Source organism: Sus scrofa, chromosome 9, assembly GCF_054392235.1.
Source record: "Sus scrofa isolate SSC_HxYL_T2T_F1_AM1 chromosome 9, Sscrofa_HxYL_maternal_Yorkshire_Landrace_v2.0, whole genome shotgun sequence".
Taxonomy (NCBI): Eukaryota; Metazoa; Chordata; class Mammalia; order Artiodactyla; family Suidae; genus Sus; species Sus scrofa.
The window spans coordinates 95,974,765-95,990,164 of NC_139391.1; the positions used below are offsets into that span (position 1 = coordinate 95,974,765).

General features: G+C 41.1%; 2 protein-coding genes across 4 annotated transcripts in view; both read right to left on the reverse strand.

The window, feature by feature from the left end:
• The window catches only part of RAPGEF5 (Rap guanine nucleotide exchange factor 5), a 434,425-nt gene that overhangs the window by 338,490 nt on the left and 80,535 nt on the right, over nucleotides 1–15,400 (reverse strand). The window lies entirely within an intron of this gene.
• The window catches only part of TOMM7 (translocase of outer mitochondrial membrane 7), a 346,781-nt gene that overhangs the window by 63,943 nt on the left and 267,438 nt on the right, over nucleotides 1–15,400 (reverse strand). Inside the window, exon 4 of one of the 3 annotated variants that reach the window (XR_014814212.1) lies at nucleotides 3,058–3,216. The exons of the other annotated variants lie outside the window; for them this stretch is intronic. The gene's annotated coding sequence lies outside the window, so the exon portion shown is untranslated. The remainder of the gene's footprint in view (nucleotides 1–3,057; nucleotides 3,217–15,400) is intronic. 3 annotated transcript variants of the gene reach the window in all.

The window sequence follows — 15,400 nt, forward strand, 5'->3', positions numbered from 1 at the left end:
TCAAGTATAAAGAACTGTTAACTAGGCAGAAGATGATTAACAACCAAAAGACATGAAAGAACTGTAAAATGTAACAGAGGTGGAAACTCAGAAGGCAACCACCCTCCCTAAGGCTGAGGGAAAAGTAAAGGAGGAAATCAGAAATGTAGAGGAGGGTGCCAGGAGACTGAGACGCAGACCGCTGGAGAGAGGGCATGGCTGCTGCAGTAAAGAAGAAACAGGGTGATCGAGGTGCTCATGACAGGACCCTGAGAGCCATGACCACTGCTGTGAACATTTGCTGGGACCGTCTGCACCCCAACTTCCTGGCGGCTGCCTGGCAAACAGTCGTTGGAAGAAAAAAAAAAGTCCCTTTCTTTCCCTTCCGCTTTGCAGCGCCCTCTATTGGTAAAGCGTACATCGAGCCGCCTGGTAAAAGAACCCCAGGGCGTGGAGGCTAGGTGCAGGATGACATATCAGGACACCCACAAAAAGTGGGTTTGGAGCTGAAAGGTGATTAATTGACTACCGGCACAAGCGTCAAGAGAAAACTAAAGGATTGCATGAGTCCAGAGAAAGGGAAATGACTTTTAATCTTCCCTCTCCTCAAATCAATAGATGGATGGTCTCTACTACGCTGGATCCTGAAGTAACACCTTTGGACCCAATGCACTTGCAGTTTTTAGCTGAGAGGAACCGGAAGCTAAACAACTCCCTTGTAGTGACGCCCAGGGCTGAGCATCTTACCCCAAGCTCATGAAATCTTGATTTTGCTTCTGTGTGCGTGCAAAGCCAACTGGTTCTCTCACAAGTGCTGAAAACACAACCAGGATTTTCCAGGGGCCAATTGTGAATCTGCCTTTGTGGCAGTTGCTCAGCCAGACACCAGTCCTTAGAGACTGCTTTTACTGTTGAGCTTTTTCTCCTTTGATTCCTGCCCAAGAAGAGTAGGAAGGCAGGGAGTTGGGGATCATCTATTTTGATTTCTCATATTTTGCTCTGTGTTTTGAAGTGAAATGATTTCATACTGCCTCCAAATTGGCACCAAGTTCTCCTTTTCATCAGCTCCCCCACCATCTTTATCACTGCAGTCAAGAAGACTAAAAAAAAATCGTGTCAGTGCCAACCAACTGTGACAGGATTTTATTTCAAAATCATCCTCTGTTGCTTTACTTGTACAAAACTCTCTGCCGTATTCTATAATACACCCCATTACTCATCTTAAACGTCTTTAGAAAGAAACCCTCTGAAAAGCCACATGATGGGCAGGAAGTGCTCTGGTTGGGAATAGAAGGCTGAGGTGTTCCCATTTCCAGCACTAACTGGTTGCGCCCATGAGAAAATCACTTGGTTTCTCATCACCTCCCTCAGCTTCATCCCTGACCACTGCAAAGTTTGGGACCATATTTACAGCCATCGACCTCAGAGGATGACTGGCAAATACCCCATTCATGTTGTTAAGCACTGTTGGGGTAGATGCAACCAAGGGGATCAATTAGAGGAGATCTTGTCTACACAGCATTAGACCCACAGCCCTTTTTATGACCTTCTATTTACATTCCTTTTTAGTTTGGTTTTGGGTTTTTTTTTTATTATTTAGTTATAATAGACATATAGTAAAGTGCACATATTGATGACTTTTTATGTAAATATACATCTCTCTAACTAGCTTTTGATCAAGCAGCTACATCTAATATCCTTACCCCCTCCCAAATCTCTGTGCTGTGTCTTAGTCAATATTCACTCCTGCCCATGGAAGTAACTGCTGTTATGACTCCTGTTACCAGAAATTTGTTTTGTCTCTTCTTGAACTTCTACAGGAGGCGCTCTTTTGCATTTGGCTTGTTGCACTGTCTGTGAAATCCATCCACAGGTAGCTCCCTCCTCTTTCTAGCTGAGTAGTATTCCACTGTGGGAATATACAACAATTTATCTAACCATTATGCTGTCAGTGGACATTTGGGTGGTCTCCAGTTTGGGGCTACTATGACTAAAACTTTTATGAACATTCCTGTGCCTGTTTTTGGTGGACATATGTGTGTATTTTTCTTGGGTACTGTATCAGTCCAATCAGAAGACCAAAACCATGAGGTAATTTGAATAGGAAAAGTTTAACATAAACAATATTTAACTGGAGTTCCTGTCATTCTCAGAGGAAATGAATCGAACTAGCATCCATGAGGACGCAGGTTCGATCCCTGGCCTTGCTCAGTGGGTTAAGGATCTGGTGTTGCTGTGAGCTGTGGTGGGATCACTGCCATGGCTCAGATCCAGCGTTGCTGTGGCTGTGGCATAGGCCATTGGCTACAGCTCCAATTCGATTCCAAGCCTGGGAACATCTATATGCTGTGGGTGTGGCCCTAAAAAGACTAAAAAAAAAAAAAAAGAAAGAATATTTAACTATAAAAGAAGTAACAAGGGATTGGCTAGTAAGAAAGAGAAATCTAAAGAATATAGAGAAACCAGACACAAGAAGAGTTTACCAACCCCAAGGCTGAAAGAGATAGAGCCTTCAAGAGATATCCACCTTCCCTCATCTGCCCTCAGAGCATGGGCTGAGATATTGACCTTGTTGGAGAGGGCATGGCCATGGTTCATAGACTAGTAGAGAAGTCACTGTATTGTTGCACTGGTAGAAACTTTCAAACAGCTGCTCTCTGGAAATTGTTGGAAATTTATCTTCTAAGATGCATGGAAAGGCATTCATAAGGGAATGTCATACCTGAGGTACTTTACTGCCAAAGTGACTGAAGTGGCTATCCAGGGAAACTGCAGGCCACTAGGTACCACTGGCCACAATGCCCTTCAGGGGCTCAGAGCTGGAGAAGCCACCTATGCTGCAAGAACTAGGTGCCAGAGAAACACATCATGGAAGCCTGGGGAGCAGCACATGGAACCAGGAAGCAGAACTCTTCCTCCTGCAATTCATCACCAGCAACCTCTACTGAACAAGCTTTGGTATCAACTGACAAAGGAAAAATGTATAAAAGGCCCAGATATATTTTCACGCAGCAGTCAAAAAGGGTCAACTTATGCTGACAGAGAATTAATGAATCACTGGCACAGGTACATACTTACATAGCCAGGGGCAGAACCGCTGGTTCATAGAGATGCTGCAAATTTAGCTTCTGTGGATTCTGCTCAACAGTTTTCCAAAGGGTTGTACCAATTTACTGTTTCACTGGTAATGTACAAGAATTCCAGTTTGTATTGTCAGTCTTCCAATTTTAGGCATTCCTATGAGTATGAAGAGGTATTTCATTAAGATTTTATTGAGCATTTCCTGATGAATGGAGATGTTTCATTTGCTTATTGAACATTTAGAAATCCTCCTTTTTGAAGAGCCCATTTTTTTTTGTTGCCTTTTTCTTACTGATTTGTAGGTAGGTTTTTTTTTTAATATGTTGGATATGAGTCCTCTATCAGATAGGTATACTGAAAATATCTTCTCTCAGTCTCTTGTTGCCTATTTCACTTTTTTTTTACATTGATAGAGATGAAGATTTCAATACTGTATCTTCCAATATGCTGCCTCTTTAGGATAAATATCAATGGCTATAGTGTCAAGGTGACATGCTTAAATTATTGGAATAAAAGTCAACTAATCTTCTGGAGTTGGTTTTTGCAATTGTGTAAGAAGAAAAATATATTTTTTAGAATCCTCCAGGTCAGCAGCCAGTCATGCTAGGCCCTGACCCTACCCACCATAGGTTAGCAGCAGCCCCAGGAACCCTCCAGCCATGCAGCCAGCCATGCTGGGCCAGCTCCACCCATCAGGGCCAGCAGCCTCTGTACCGGGCAGGGCCCAGCAGCCAACTAGACTAGGAGTCAGCTCTTTATCCTAGCACACCACAGTAGTCAGCCCCTTCCCCCACAATAGAAGGGCCCACACAGCCCACAGAGTGGGCATCCCTAGAGCATATGAATCTGCTGACCAGAAGGAGTGTGCTGCTGGGTCCTCTAAGATGTCTCCCACCTAAGGCTACTTCTCCAAGATGGGAAAACATAACTGATCTACCTAATATATAGAAATAAACAGAGAATGAGGCTGAATAAGGAGAAAGATGGATAAGTTTCAAACTAAGGAACAAGAGAAAACCTCAGAAAAAGAACCAAATACAGTGGATACAAGCAATCTACCCAATGAAGAGTTCAAGGTAATGATCATAAAGAAGCTCAACAAACTTGGGAGAAGAATGGATAAATACAGCAAGAAGTTTCACAAAGATTTTAAAAATAAAAGGGAGAACCAAACAGAGCTGAAGGATACAATAATGGAAATTCAAAAATACATTAGAAGGAATCAACAGGAGATTAGATAATAAAGAAGAATGGATCAGTGAACTGGAAGGTAGAGTAGTATAAATCACTCAAGTTGAACAGAAAAAAAAATGTTTTAAATGTGGATAGTTTAAGAGACATCTGGGACCACATAAAGCCTACTAACACATTGTAGAGGACCCATAAAGAAAAGAGAGAGAGAAAAAAGCATAGAACTTATTTCAAGAAATAATAGCTGAGAACATCTTCAACCTGAGGAAGGAAACAAATAACCAAGTCTAGGAAGCACTGAGAATTCTAGACAAGATGAACACAAAGAGGTCACATCAAGACACATCAAAACTAAAATGGAAAAAATGAAAGACAAAAAGAAAATACTAAAAGCAGCAAGAGAAAAGCAACTAGTTACATACAAGGGAACCATCAGCTGAGGGTGCAGCAGAAACTTTGTAGGATAGAAGGGAGTGGCATGAAATATTCAAATTGATTTAAGGAAAACACCCCTACAACCAAGAATACTCTACCAGGTAAGGCTATAATTCAAATTTGAAGGAGAGAAAAAAATTTACAGACAAGCAAACATTGAAAAGAGTTCAGATCTACTAAACTAACTTTACAAGAAATGTTAAAAGGACTTCACTAAGTGGAAAAGGAAAGACCACAACTAGACATATGAAAATTATGAAAGGAAAACTCTCATTGGTAAAAGCAAATAGTGAAAGTTGTATATTAACTACTTATAAAGCTAGTAGGAGGGTTAAAAGACAAATGTCATAAAACCATCTATATCCACAATAAATAAAGGATACACAAAAAGATTATAAAATATGATTTCAAAAACATTAAACAAGAGGGGAGAGTAAAAGCCCAGGGTTGTCAGAATGGTTGTTAGATCTTAAGAGATCACCAACTTAAAACAATCATTCATACACACACACATACATGTATATGTATGTATATGTTGTTGTGCATGTCACAGTTTATATATAACAAACCAAAAACTTGTATTAGATACACACACGCAAAAGAGAAAAGAATACAAACCTATCACTAAAGATGGTCATCAAATCACAAGAGAGCAAAAGAAGGAGCAAAAAAAGAACTACAAAGCAACCAGAATAAAATTAACAAAATGACAATAAGTACATACCTATCAATAATTTCTTTAAGTATAAATGAACTAAATGCTCCAATTGAAAGATACAGAGTGGCTAGGTGGATTTAAAAAAATAAACAAGACCTATTTATATGCTGCCTACAAGAGACTCACTTCAGATCTCAAGACACACAGACAGAGAGTGGAGGAATAGAAAAAGGTATTCCATGCAAATAGAAATTTTAAAAAGCAATATTTTAGGGGAGTTCCCCTTGTGGCACAGCAGAAACAAAACCAACTAGTATCCATGAGAATTCGGGTTTGATCCCTGGCCTCGCTCAGTGGGTTAAAGATCCAGTGTTGCTGTGAGCTGTGGTATAGGTCACAGATGCAGCTTGGATCCCAAGTTGCTGAAGCACAGGCTCGCAGCTGCAACTCCAGTTCAACCCCTAGCCTGGGAACTTCCATATCCCAAGAGTGTAGCCCTAAAAAGCCAAAAAATAAAATAAAATAAAAAATTTTTTTAAATAAAAAGCATTATTTTTTTACTGTGTCTCCTAAAGCAACTGAACCAAAAGCAAACATAAACAAAGGTGACTACATTAAAAGCTTTTGTACAGTGAAGAAAATGATCAACAAAATGAAAAGGCAGCCTACTGACTGAGAGAAGATATTTGCAAACAATATGTCCAATACGGAGTTAATATCCAAAATACACAAAGAACTCATACAGTTCAACATCCAAAAGACAACTGATTGAGAAATGGTCAGAGCACCTAAATAGACATTTCCTCAAAAAAGACATACAGATGGCCACTAGATACATGAAAAAATGCTAAGCATCACTAATCATCAGGGAAATAGAAATCCAAACCATGATGAAATACTACCTCACACCTATCAGAAGGACTAACACCAAAAAGACAACAAATAACAAGTGTTGGTGAGGATGTGGAGAAAAGAGAACACTTGTGCTCTGTTGATGAGAATGTAAATTGGTGTGCTACCATGGAAAACAATATAGATGTTCTTCAATAAAAGAAAAAAAAAATAGGAGTTCCCGTCGTGGCGCAGTGGTTAACGAATCCGACTAGGAACCATGAGGTTGCGGGTTCGGTCCCTGCCCTTGCTCAGTGGGTTAACGATCCGGCATTGCCGCGAGCTGTGGTGTAGGTTGCAGACGTGGCTCGGATCCCGCGTTGCTGTGGCTCTGGCGTAGGCCGGTGGCTACAGCTCCGATTCGACCCCTAGCCTGGGAACCTCCATATGCTATGGGAGCGGCCCAAGAAATAGCAACAACAACAACAACAAAAAAAAAAAAAAAAAAAAAAAAAAGAAAAAAAAAAAGAAAAAAAAATAGAACCACCATATGATCCAGCAAGGCCACTTCTGTGTATCTACACAAAGAAGATAAAAACAATGATTTGGAAAGGTCTATGCACTCACCCCCATGTTCATTGCAGCTTTATTTACAATAGCCAAGACATTGAAAAAACCTAGTGTCCACCGATAGATGAATCTGATATATATACACAATGGAATATTCCTCAACCATTAAGAAATGAAACCTTGCCACTTAAGACAACGTAAATAGAGCTAGAGGGTTTTATGCTTTGTGAAATAAGTCAGGCAGAGAAAAACAAATACCACATTATCTCACTTATATTAGAATTCTAAAGAACAAAACATACAAGTAAACAAAACAAAATGAAAACAGACTCACATATACAGAGAAACAGGTGGTTGCCAGAAGGGAGGGTAATGAAGGCATGGGTGACATAAGTGAAGGCGATTAAGAGGTTATTGTTGTATAACCTCCAGTTATATAATAAATAGGTCACAGGGATATCATGTACAGCCTAAGGAATATGGTCAATAATATCACGGTAACTTTGGGGACCGATGGTTACTGGACTCATTATGGTGACCATTTCATCATGTATGTAATGTTGAATCATTATGTAGTACACTTGAAACTAACATAATACTGTAGGTCAAATATTTCAATAAAAAAGAAGTTTCCTCAGTACCAAAACCAAAAACAAAGCAATTATCCTAATCCACTTAATTGTTCTTCCCTTCTGCCGGTTTAATTGTTGAAGTCGAAAGATTTCTAAAGCTAAAGAAAAGATGCAGGATTTGAATTTATTATGGAAGGCTCCTGGGAGATCATTCAAAGTGTCTTCTTCAATTTCCATGGAAGACATCAACAGCAGGACGATGCCACTTCTAAGTACTCCAGTAGTACCCACTCTTTCCTATCATGGAGCCTTATATTTATGTGCTTGACTATCTGTTTTCCTTCTTAATGTTATGTTCCTTGAAAGCCAAAGTCAAACACTCTTATTCTTCTGTATAAGCAGGCTAGCCTGGGAACTGGTTTGCCCTCTGCACTCAAGAGACCTTTCTTAAATGTCTTGACTGAATCACAGCAAAAATCGATCCCAGCTGTAGGACGAGACACAAACTGGGTTTTCACCGATGTCTACTTATAACCAATGCTGGAGCTGATGGTGGCTAATAAGAGCAAGATCAAAGCCTGGGAGAAAGGTCTGATTCCCTGAGGCATAAAAAAATGGGAAACTAGAAACTCCAGACCAAAACTCTGGAGATGGGAACTGATAAGAGAGCAGGAACCAGAGTCTGGTTTAGACCAAGGAGGAATCCGAGGCCACCTGACGATGGAATGCCAGAGGGATGAATGGAAGAGAGAGAGAAGGCTGGGAGCGGCCAGGAACCACTTAGTCGATTCCAGCTGCCCATTAGTCCTGCCCAAGAAGATTAAATCATACCAGTGCCCCAACTCGGCCCCACCCCCACTCTGAACCATTGATTTAGAATGTGGTTGGAGCAGGTATCTTTGTGTGTGTGTGTGTGTTTTTTTTTTTACAAAGTATCCCAGGTGATTCTGATACATGGTAAATGTTGATAACATCTGCTCCTGAGCAAAGTGAAGTTGGAGAGCTTCTGCTCAACCTTGACCATGAGTTCTGCATTTAGAAAAGCCTGATTCATATAAATTCCCATGGAAGAATCCAGAGGATCCACCAATTAAAGGTCTGGGTATTATAAAGTGAGTAGTTTTAACCTAGCTTTGAGGTTAGACTTAGGCCTTCTGTATTGAGGACTTTTTGTTCACTGTAGAAAGAAAAGCAATAAAAGAGAGTTTTGACATTGAACTTGGGATACAACACTTAAGGTGACCTAGAAAGCAGATAAGGCAATCATCCTAAGGAAAAAGCTACAATTAGACAATGGTACCCCCTTTTTGCTTCAATTGCTACAATGAACCAACTACATCTCCTGTGTACCCTGAAGGGGCCACCCCCTGTGGTAAAGTCATTTAAGAGTTAAAAAGTTGAGGCCAGAGCATGGAGGGTCTTGAATGCCAAGATAGGGAGAGTGAATGCCTTACTGTGAGTGGTGTCCACAGGGCATAACTCTTCAGACTAAGGAACTGGTTCCTGGGGTAAGTGGCTTCACCAGTGGGTCAGCCTCAACTCTGAAACCCCACAATTCTATGATACACATTTTCAGTAAAATGCAAAGGAAGTACTAGTTATTTTTATTTATTTATTTATTTATTTGTCTCTTTTGCCATTTCTTGGGCTGCTCTGGTGGCATATGGAGGTTCCCAGGCTAGGGGTCTAATCGGAGCTGTAGCTGCCGGCCTACACCACAGCCACAGCAACGCGGGATCCAAGCCGTGTCTGTGACCCACACCACAGCTCATGGCAACGCCGCATTCTTAACCCACTGAACAAGGCCAGGGATCAAACCCGCAACCCCATGGTTCCTAGTCGGATTCATTAACCCACTGAGCCACGATGGGAACTCCAGTACTAGTTATTTTTTAATATGAGTTTTCTTCATTTATATTTTGCTAAGGCCAGCTTGCTTTAGTAACTCACATTTTTCACGTGAATACAAATGGCAGTTGCTGGCATGGTTTAGGTCAAGCACAGAGAACAAGCAAACTAATGGGAAAGTTTTAAGCCTTGTAAATCTGAGGTTTTGAAAGAAAGTGCAAAGTCAACTGCAAGGTCCTGCCTGCCTATATAATGACATGGTATTAGAAAAAGAAAGTGCATGAGGTTAGAAGGCATTGTAATTAGTGGTGTTGCTCTACATTGAAATCTGGGGGTTCTGTGGCACAAAGAACCAGCTGGAGAAACCAGCTCTCCAGCCATTTCCTATCCCAACCAAACTCACCCAGCCAACCTTCACTGTTCACATCTAACAAGTCCAGATAAGCCATTTCAATAGGTTGTTTGGATAAGGCTGTCTGCTAAGAACAGAAGACAATATAATCCAGCTGAAGGAGGGGAAAAAACACATCATTTTGGCAAGGGAGAGCCATACTTATTCATTCCATAAACATGGATCAGGTAACAACGGTGTGCCAGGCATTGTGCTGGGGGCCAAAATTTCAGAAGAAAAAATGTGATCCCTGTCTTCATGGAGCTGAGTTTGAGGAAGAAACAGATATAGAAACAGAAAAGTATAAGTCAGTGTGCTGAAAGGCAAGGATGGAGAAATACACAGTATGTCAGGAGAGGAATCAGCAGGCTGTAATCAGGGAAGGCTTCCTGGAAGAGATGCTATTCAAGCAGATAGATGGAGTCGAGGGTGAGCTAAAGCCCCTCACACTGACTTGCAAAAGCCAATTACCTACATTTCTTTCCAATTCTGCATTTAGTGACCAGATTGGTAACTTGAAGTCAGCAATAGCATGAGTATTCACACCTCAGAAATCAGCAAACCCTATAAACCAAGCATTTTCCTCCTGGAGAGATTGTTGTTAAACATTTCCTGACACAGCACTGGGTAAGGACATAGTCAGGATGGAGGGAAGGGCATTTCAGGAAAAGTATACACCACAGAGGCAAAGGCATAGAGGCCAGGAAAAAAATATAGCAGAAGGGAATAGAGGATTTCAATTTTTCTAGACTGTGAAGTGCACAGCTGTAATGGCAGGAGATAAAACAAAAGGGAGGAAAGGGCTAGGTTATGGAGGGCATTACAAGTTGTGCCAAGGAGTTTCCACTTTACACAGTAGGGGATAGGTAGGCAAAGAAGTTTTAAGGTAGGGTGTAACAAGCTAATCTTTTTGGAAACATCCTATTTACAACCCCTGAAGCTTCTCCTTGATGACACATAACATCTTATACAATATGAATTGAGATTTGATTGAAGAAAATTTGCTCCTAAAACCACCCTCAAAGCCAAAGTAAAACAAAAAAGTAAAATAAGTTTTTCAGAATACAGGAATCTGGTTTTAGCACCCAGATTTTCCACCACAATAGCATAATTTGGTTCAGGTAGGTGGTCTAAGGCAGGTGTAAAAGCTGAGGTCTAATCAGAAGAGAAAAACCACACAGTGGGTTAAATAGGGAGTTTAATATAAAGAATTATTAACTACGAAAAAGACTTCTAAGACAGAAGGAAACTCCATGTGGCACCCTAAGGCTGAGGCAGGGGGACCTAAGAAAGAACAACCTTGGAAGGGGTTCACTGGTTGAAGGTGGGTTCAGCCCATCACATAGAAGAGAAGTATGCTGCAGAGCCGGTCTGAGTTGCCAGGCAAATAATCAGTCTCTAGGGTGCAGGCTGGGGGAACTGACCACCAGAACTGGTGGCCAGGGTGTGCAATGGACATCCAGGTGCGGGCAGGGTCAGTGGGGGGCTCTGGTTTCATTAGAAATAGCAACAGAAAGGTGACTGTCAGGCTGAAGCTGCAAAGCTACAGAGGGATCATTGTTCTGAGCCTGAGGATGGGACAGGTGGCCCAAGAGAGCCCAGGAAAGCCTGTTTCTCATGTAGACCACCCCACCCCAAGTACCCTCTACTGAGCAAGATTTATGCTTTAAGGTCACTTATTTTTATTTATTTTTTTGGTCTTTTTGCATTTTTTTGAACTGCTCCTGCTGCATATGGAGGTTCCCAGGCTAGGGGTCTAATCGGAGCTATAGCCACCAGCCTATGCCAGAACCACAGCAACACCAGATCCAAGCTGCGTCTTTGACCTGCACTGCAGCTCACGGCAACGCCAGATCCTTAACCCATTGAGCAAGGCCAGGGATCCAACCCACAACCTCATGGTTCCTAGTCAGATTCGTTAACCACTGCGCCACGACAGGAACTCCAAGGTCACTTATTTTTAAAATTGTTCTTTTACTATATATATACACATGCGTATATGTATTATAAAATAATTTTACTTATTTTATTGCTCACTTTAAAGGATAAATACGTACAGGAGTCCCATTATTTATCGCAGATCATGTTGAAGAGTGTTTGGGGACTGAGAGGCAATAAATAGAGATGTGACGCAGGAGATCAAACATTCCAGCAGAAATTGAAATATGTGGTCATTCTCCTGGCTGTTTAGCTCCAGGACCCTGAGTTGTGCTACATCTTTTTGGCAGCCCTACACCTTGAAGAATTGCTTCCCACTCATTCAGGGTCTCACTGTGGGGAGCTCAGCGGAGGCACAGCTCTAAAGACGCTCATTTGGGTTTCCACTGTGTTATTCCTTCCAGCCACTGAGCGCCTCCTGCTCTGGGCAGCTCTGCACCAGTGTTTCCCTTCCCCCACCCACTCACAGGTCACTGTCGGGATGCTCATATTTCCCACAATTCTAGACCAGTGGATTATACCACATACTGCACTTTCCACCATCTCTCTTTGGGTAAAAACCAAACCAAACCAAATCAAACCAAACCAAACCAAACCAAAAAACATGCCCTGTGGTGGTTGCTTAGTTTTCTTGATGGTACAAATAAGCTCTTCTTATGAGAGACCATGATTAAGAGCCCAGGTTCCAGAATCAGACATCTCAGTCTCAATATTTAGTTAAGCTCTGCCTGAAGTCAAGTTTTCCCCTCTGTAAAATGGGGATGAAGGGCACCTGTCATGTGACTGTGAGAAGCATTAAATGAGATAATCTGTATATCTCACATAGTACCACAGCACAGTAAGTACTTGGCAATAGTCACTGTTATTATGCTGGGCAGATGGCCAAAAACTCAAACTCCCAGAGAAATGGCCAACCATGCCTTGTCTTCCTCAAAATGCTAAACATTTAATGGTTATTTATACTTAGGATTTTGACGCTCATCATTACCCAATGGAAAAAGAACTGGGTTTTGTGGGAAAGTTTTTTACGCTCCTCAGATTCTCCTCCCAGTGTGGAGAATTTGTGAGGATTCGCCTGTGATTTTTCTTCTCTCTTTTTAATAAATCTGATGGGATTGTTCATTATCCACTTGAAGTGGCATTAGAATAAATGAATATTAAAATATTTAAATTTAAAACAATGCGCTTGAAATGCCATTAGAAAGATTTATCACCTGCACCAAGAAATCAGGGCTCCATGAACTCCAGCCCCCTCTCCAGTAAGTCTAGAGACCTTGGGTTCACATCATCACCGAACACCTCTCTCCCTCTCTGGCCCCTGATGCTGTGTGACAGCTGCTCTTGAGTTTACTGAGGGTTTGTTCTACTGACTCTCTTTGCACTTCAGATACCTGTGTCCAACTAGGTGCTCTTCAATACCATCTGCTTAGATGCTTAGCTTCGGCCAGTTAACACTATGAGGAAAGGCAAAACTCACTTGTTCCACCAAGTGTTCATGATAGCGCAAAGAGTACTGCAGGAAAGCAAAACGACTAAGAGCTCTATTTCCTTAGAGAACAGAGCTGTGAGAAGGAATCCCGCCACAGCTGTGAGGCTGTAGAGTGTGGTTGTTAAGGCCCTAATTCTGCAGCAAAGCTGCCTGGGTTCAGATGCCAGCCCTGCCACTTGCTGGCCACGAGATCTTGAGCAGTTTACTTTGCCTCTCTGGTCTTTGATTTCCTCACCTGCCTCATAGAGTTATAAATATTTCATGAGTTAGTAAGTGTAAAGGGCTTCGAACATCTAGCATCAGGTAAAGGTTGTGAAAGTATCTGCTGTTATTACCTGGTCTTTGAAAAAGACTTAAGAGGAAATATAATTACAGGTTCTTCCAATCAATTAAGCACCTGCCAACATTCCAGAAGACCCCTTATTTAGAAGATCTCTTTCTTTGGCTTGGACTTGTCTCCCTTCTCTGATTTTATTCAAAAGAATAACGACCTACTTTTAAGTAGCAAGCCCTGAGGAAGTCACTTTGAAAGAAAACGTCTCAGGAAATTCCCAAGTAATCTGCTGGGGGGAAAAAAATCTTAAATCTGCTTTAAAAGCCAGCCAGCCTCAAACCAGCCTATTGCACTACAAGCCAGGATGGTGGCTTAGCAATGTGCTATTTCTTGATCTGAAGCTGGGTCCCAAGGTATGCTCACTGGATGAAAGCAGATCCAGCCGAGCACTTGTGTTTTGTTTACCTTTTTAAAAAAATATACAATCAACTTCAATACAGATCTTATTGAAAATATTCTATCAGAAATACAGCTCCAGATCACTGTAGAGCCTTTGAATTTTTTTTTCTCCATCTTCTTTATGGATATTTGAACATTTTTTTGGTGACGAGCTCTGATCTTTTGGGGCATATGCTGAGGCCTGAGAATAGGCAGCCTCTAAATGGGACAGATACTAAAAAAAAATTTACATGAAATTCAAATTTAACTGAGTGTTCTGTATTCTTGTTTGCTAAATTTAAGTTTTGAATCTTTAGTCTATCTTGAATATTACATGGAATGTATTTATACTAAAAAATTTACCTAAAACCCAAATTTAACCAGATGCTCTCTGTTTTTCGTTTGTTTGTTTGTTTGTTTGTTTTTGGCAGTCCAGCAGCATATGGAGTTCCCAGGCCAGGATCAGATCTGAGCCATAGCTGTGACTTAAGCCACAGCAGGGGCAACACCAGATCCTTAACCCACTGTGCTGGGGATTGAACCTGCATCCCAGCATTACCAAGATGCCAACCATCCCATTGCACCACAGCAGGAACTCCTGGACGCCCTTTATTTTATTTGACGACCCTATTCTGAATGCTTTATACATATTGATTCGTTTAACTCTCATACACTTGAATAAAAGGACTATTATTACCTCTATTTGACAGATGAGGAAACTGAGGAAAAGGGTCTAAGTAGTTTACCTAAAAAATCTGGCAATACCAAGTGCTGGCAAAGATACAGAGCAATGGGAACTCTCATAGACTGCTGGTGGATGTGCATAATGATACCGTCACTGGAAAAATCATTTGGCAGCTTTTTAAAAGTTAACATACACCTACCGTATGACACTACCAACAACACCACCTCCCAGAACACTTTGGGAAGGTTTTGGTTGGACGCTATAAGGCTAAATTAAAAAAATAACTGTGCATACACACTCTTTTAGCTGATAAATCTGTTTCTCATAGGGTGAAGGATTAGAAATTTCAAAACTATCTGTATAATAGAGAAGAAAAGCTAAGTAAATATATCAAATAATTATAGCCAATTTCTCAATATTGGCAAAAGAAGTTACAAATAAGGAATGGAAGAAGGTTAGAATGAACCTTTGGGTACTAGACTGGAGTCAAAAGTATCAATGTTGACTTGTGCTTTACAAGATACACACACACAGGTAAACAGATATAGAAATAAAAACAGAGGTGTGTGTCTGCATAAGTTAGTATATACACATATGGGTAGATTATCTAATTCTATCTCCCGAGATAGGCCAGAAGCCACACCACCCCAGGAGCAAGGTAGTAACACCCACTGCCCTGATCTTGGTATCTTCTAATACTATTCTTCAATGAAAGGAACCAAGACTCCTTGGATAACTGGTTGATCCTAGAGTTGGAATAAAAAATATATAAGATGAGCCTGGAGTATCTTGTGGTGCCAGAAAGTAAGGAAGTACTAAAAATTATGTCAAAGGAGGGAGCATAACAAAGGGGCACATGAGCCACTGAACGAGCTCCCAAAGACCAAAGATGGAACATTTGAGCAACAAGAGAAATGCTAATATTTGATTATAACTCCAAGAACAAGACAAATATCTAAGAGTTATAAACAAATAACTGAATAAATGAGGGAGAACTGACAAGTTGTCTTTACAAAAGAA